We start from the raw sequence: 6,275 nt of genomic DNA, 5'->3' as shown, positions 1-6,275 counted from the left end.
GGGGGGGGGGGGAGTAACAACAAGCTGCTGTTCCATGACATTCAGGAATTTGGATTCTCACCAGCCAGCTGTTACCCTCTGTGCTCTCCATTCAATTCCTTGACTCCCCCTGACTGTCCCCTCTTTCCACGATGGCAGCCTTCCTCTTTTTTCCCACTATGATGAAAATGACAACTGAGCTTGGGGGCTTTTTCAGGAGAGCTGTACTGCAGTGAGGATATAATGTTTCACTCGGTCTCAGCCACCCTCTTCCTTCTCCTTTTTGCTTTAGTTATTTCTCTCCTTGTCTCTTGCTGTGGTAACCTTTACCTTCACCCTGTGCTCACCCTAGCAACTACGACCAATCTTTTCGTCAAAATGCCAGACTCCAGTTATGGCTTAAGTGCCACGTTCTAAACTGTGGAGACTCAGGAACTGAGTAGTGAGTAGTTTATACAGTGGCACAGTATGGCAAGACAGCCACGTAGGCAAATGAAAGTGTCAGGTATTACAAACTTGCAAGAGAGATCCACAGCACTGCTAAATTCTGAACAATCAGTTCTGAATTTCAGTTCTGAACAATCCTTACAAAACTTATTTCCCTCTGACATCTGTTTCTAGAAATACAAAGCACAGGCATGTGCTACAATTGGATTTCCAGTGTCACAAAATATAATCATCTAATTTTCCTTCCAAAACAGACATGATTTCACAGTCTTGTGGGACACTGAGTTGGAAGCCTTCTTGCAGATAACACCAGTGCACATTTCACCCTACTCTTCTTAAACAATTCTCTTAATCATTTTGTGATCACACAGTCCAAAAAGAAAAGGTTCTGCATCATAAAGATGGAAGGCCAGGCTATTTTTACCAATTTTCTTGCGCTATAGCCACAGAAGTCCTGCTCACCAGCCCAGGGGGAGAGGTGTCTATTTCCAAGTGCCTCTGGGTAACAGTTCAGAACAGCCAACCACATGATTCTACTAGGAGCACAAAAGATGTCTGCGTCGAGTTTCAGGTGCCTGAAGAAATTATGGTGAGACTATTCTGGGGTCTCAAAAAGAGGACAAGCTATAGCATTTCAATGCCAATTTGAAAAGAAGAACAACGTTGATGTCATGATAACTGAACAAAAGAGTTTTCTGCGTTTTGTTGCCTTCCACAGGTTCTGCACTAGCCTCTCAAAGGATGTGGTTATCATGTGGTTACATTAGAGCCATTGTAAACTCTGTCCAAATACCTATGTGCAGCCACTATGACTTCTGGCAAAAGAAATAGCAATATAATACAAATAAGCACCGGCTAAGTTATTTTTGGATTGTAATGCAAAAGTATTTCTAAGTTCTCTACAAATATACAGAGCAATAATAAGGATATGTATTCCCATATGTGCTGAGCATTTCAGAATGTCCTGCATCTCCACAAAGAAAGCTGTTCTTAAAGCAACTTTCTCAATGTTTTTATCTTGTGAACATAAGCAATGGATGTAGACTCCACTTATAGTATTTATAGAGGACTAGTGCTCCAAGGCTTGAATTCTACATATGATTTGGGATCTGAAGGGAAAGACACATTTTCCTAAAGTTGCTGCAGAAATGACATATGCATGAAAGGTCTGTACACTTTTTAAAAAAATATATTTTGTTAGACTTAAAAAACTACCATGACAGGCTGTTACCAAGTCCCAGTTCAAAGGTTCACAAACATTTATAGCTGTGTTATTTTTGGCTGGGATAGAGTTAATTTTTATTCATAGTAGCTAGTATGGGCTATGTTTTGGATTTCTGCTGGAAACAGTGTTGATAACACAGGGATGTTTTTGCTACTGCTGAGCAGTGTTTATGCACAGTCAAGGCCTCTTCTGCTCCTCACCCCACCTCACCAGCGAGGAGGCTGGGGGTGCCCAAGGAGTTGGGAGGGGACACAGCTGGGACAGCTGACCCCAACCGACCAAAGGGATATTCCATACCGTATGATGTCATGCTCACCATATAAAACTGAGGAAGAAGAAGGAAGGGGGTGGACATTTGGAATGATGGCGTTTGTCTTCCCAAGTAACCATTATGCATGATGGAGCCCTGCTTTACTGGAAAAGGCTGAGCTGCTGCCGGCTGATGGGATGTGGTGAATGAACTCCTGCTTTTGCTTTGCTTGCATGTGAGTCTTTTGCTTTACCTATTAAACTACCTTTATCTCAGCCCATGAGTTTTCTCACTTTTACCCTTCTGATTCTCTTCCCCATCCCACCAGGGCTGAGTGAGGGAGTGGCTGTGTGGTGCTTGGTTGCCAGCTGGGGTTAAACCACGGCAGTCCTTTTTGGCACCCAGCGTGGGGCTCAAAGGGTCCAAGATAACAACAGGTTTGATTGGAATGTGCTGGACTGAATTTACAGCTGTTATTGCTGTTTAGCTATTAATTGACAGGCTCCTGTACTTGCCATGAGGCTTGCTTGCCTCGCCGTATATTAGAGTCTAGTGCTCATTAGTGGTGGCTTTTTGCTTTCGCTGCTTGCTGTAGTGCTGTACTGCTTATCATCTTCCTCTGCTGTGCCTGGGAACATTTTGATAACAGCAATGGCAATGTGCCTGGGCTGGCAGATGGCCAGGGCATTGCTGCTGCTTCTGTGCTGCTGTACTGGACAGGCAGGAATTCCAGTGCGAACTCGAGTCGAAGGATGCATCCACGTGGGAGCAGGACACCCCAAAGTGTCTGTGGTCATGATTATGTCTGTGCCACAGCAGGTATATCTCTGAAGGGATTGTAGCCTGTGGAGAAGGCCACGGTGGAACAGGTGCAGCTCAGAGGGGCTGTGGCTGTGGCTGAGTCTATGCCACAGCAGGTTCAACCCCGGAGAGATTGTGGTTCATAGATAAGTCTCCACTTGAAGCAGGTACACTCCAAGGGACTGCAGTCTGTGGATAAATCCAAGCCAAAACAGGGGCAATGGGAAGAGTTCATTGCAATGTTAAACCTGATGGTCTGGCCCAAAGGGACAAGGGATGGAAATTGTAATGGAAATACCTTTAAAGTGTTGTAATCTGGGATTTTAGTTGCATGTTATAAGAATTACTATAGCAGAAACCACTCAAAACAGTAGAGAACAAGCCTTACAAGAAGCAGTGCAAGTGCAGCATGACCCAACCTGATCTGGCTTTGGTGCCCAATAACTCCACTCAACACACCACCTCATCTGTCCTGAGTGACCACCATAACAGATGGAGCCCAAAGTCATGGTCTAAATGAACTGCATGGACATTTTGTGGGCACTGTGGACATTCATAGACATTTACAGACATTTCACAGGGATGGTTCATAGACTAAGAGAATTAAATCTGGATATCACATCAAAGGATGGGAAGGAGGATTGGTTAATGAGGATGTATTGATTAGTGTAGGACCTGAGCATGATGTAAATGGTACAGAATAAGGGGTGGAGAATGTGCTGGTTTTGGCTGGGATAGAGTTAATTTTCTTCATAGTAGCTAATATAGGCTATGTTTTGGATTTCTGCTGGAAACGGTGCCCATAACGCAGGGATGTTTTTGTTATTGCTGAGCAGTGCTTACACAGAGTCAAGCCCTTTCCTGCTCCTCACCCCAACCCACCAGCGAGGAGGCTGGGGGTGCCCAAGGAGTTGGGAGGGGACACAGCTGGGACAGCTGACCCCAACCGACCAAAGGGATATTCCATACCGTATGATGTCATGCTCACCATATAAAGCTGCAGGAAGAAGAAGGAAGGGGGTGGACATTTGGAATGATGGCGTTTGTCTTCCCAAGTAACCATTATGCATGATGGAGCCCTGCTTTACTGGAGAAGGCTGAGCTGCTGCCGGCTGATGGGAAGTGGTGAATGAACTCCTGCTTTTGCTTTGCTTGCATGTGAGTCTTTTGCTTTACCTATTAAACTATCTTTATCTCAGCCCATGAGTTTTCTCATTTTTACCCTTCTAATTTACTCCCCCATCCCACCAGGGCTGAGTGAGGGAGTGGCTGTGTGGTGCTTGGTTGCCAGATGGGGTTAAACCATGACAATAGCTTATGAAGAATGTATGAAGAATTAGCAAACATGTTCCATCAACCAATTTCTTCTGGCAATAATGAGCAGTACATAAGTAAACTGCATGCACTCATAGGGAGTTCATAGCCCCATTTCATTATTGGAGCCACAGCTCATGCTGATCACAGTGCATTGCTATTTCCCACACTTCAGCCTTCTACTGCATACACTGACTTTGGGGAAATCTTACTACCACAGGCTTTAGTGGAATTGGATTACTCATTACTCGCATGTAATTATTAACGTGAGGAGGACTGGGTTTTGAAAGTAGTTGGAATCTGATGAGTGAGAGTCTAGCCTAAAAGAGCAAGTAGTTGGAATGAAAACTGTTTCATCTCCTGAACATAACTGTCTATTGCTAGCCACAAAAAGAAAAGCTTTATTCTCTCACCACAATTTTAATCTCTCTTTACAAGTTTCTTTTATTTGCTGTACTTGTGTATTATGTTTTGCATATATCACCTTTTTCTTATTTTCCTTTTGCAAACTCGGGATGACTTGCAAGTGCTCTTCCTCTTTTTTTGGGATGATAAGGCTGTTCAAGGGTCAGTATCTATGAAAAGGATTTATGTTTATGTCTTTTTCTGGAGGTAGAAAGGAAAAGACCAAGGTAGTTCTTAAAGATTTTTCAACTTCACAGCCATAATATATGCCACACACAATATATTGTCAGAACAGGCTTCAGCAATGGAATGTGTGGCTGCTGATCTTTGTGGCTGCTAAATAGTTTTTAAATTTCCTAATCTTGTGGTAAGAAAGTAATTCTGCTTTTTCCTGTCACATGGAGTGTGGGATTCTAAAGTTAGGTACATAACAACTTTTGCTCTGAAATGTCCTTATCATGCATAACTGGTAACTAGATGGAATAGTGATGGCCTAGGTAAAATAGTGCTTTTAAAAAGTAACTACTGTTTTTTCTCTTCAAACAGTAAGTGGTTTGCCTTTTGTTACATTTGGAAGAGGTCCCTAGCTCATGCCTCATCTCCTTCCTTGTGTCAGATGTGTTGATTATATTGCCTCTTCCTCATCTCTAGTCTGAGTTTACATGTGGCCAGTTTATAGCTATTAATTCTTGTGACAGCTTTGTCATTCAGCTCTTCTGTTACTGTTTTGTGGATCCTGTAACTTGGTAGAGGCTGTCTAGATGATCAATGATCTTACTGGGTCTGTCAGTCCTAAGACGCCATCCTGAATCTTCTTTTGGTATGGAAGACAGGGACATTACACCTCTTTTTAAAACAGATTAATTTTTGTGCTTACAAGGCAAACCAGCAGTCCTAAACCTGCCAGCCACCCCTGAGGGAACCTAAGAGAGCAAAGCTGAGCTAAAAGCGTTTTCAGGAAAGGCAGTCAAGTTAGTCAGCTGTAGCAAGGCAGAGTCCCTGGAGCTGATCCCTCCTTTACCATCCAAATTTTCTTTAGCTGCACGAACTGGGATGTACCTCTTGGGTCCCTGACCCCAGCTCCCCCAGTCACAATAACATAATATTAATAAATTCTTTGAGCTCCCATTTTAATACACTTCGGATTTACATTTCCATTTTGAGGCTTTTCTGTAACGTATACTGTTCTGCTTGTCAGAAACATCATTCTAATGTGCAGGTGAGGTATAGTTGTGTTCAGCAAGTACCTTCAAACAGGGTTTGCTACTCACTGTGCAAAAGCCAGTCTTAACACAGAGAGCTGAGATACCAGTTTGTTCCATTATTTGCTCAAAGATGGGTGCTAGGTGGTAATTCCACAAAACTAACACACCACACAAAGGAAATTAAAGGTATTTATACACTTCAGGCTACATGATTACATATTACTCCAATGACTATTGGTTAGTTACTTATCACTTTTTTTCCTCATTGGTTAGTAACGTGCCTCGTCTCGATTTAAAGTTACAGGGGGTTTTAAATTTTCTGCGCAAGTTCAAAGCGTGAGGGTCTTTATTCAGGCAGGGGTCTTTGAGGCAGTGGGTGTGACTTTTGCTGCAATATAGAGGATAGTTCTTCTAAACGGCACTCTAATTAAACTGATTTACAGTAAACAATTTTTAACAAGCATTCAAGTTCCAGGATGTTTCTCTTCTTCAGGGACTGTAGCTCCTGGTTAGAAGTTCCTTACTAATTATCGTTGAGGGTTTAAAGAACAGGCTTACCTAACCGATGCGTCTTATCTCTCCTTGTATTTGACGGGAAACATTTCTATGGACAATAATACGCCCTATGTGTCCTCGTGCTTGAAATGTG

The sequence above is a fragment of the Athene cunicularia genome (genome assembly GCF_003259725.1).
Source record: "Athene cunicularia isolate RWA chromosome 3 unlocalized genomic scaffold, athCun1 chr3_part1, whole genome shotgun sequence".
NCBI classification, from domain to species: Eukaryota; Metazoa; Chordata; class Aves; order Strigiformes; family Strigidae; genus Athene; species Athene cunicularia.
This window is presented reverse-complemented; position numbering follows the sequence as displayed.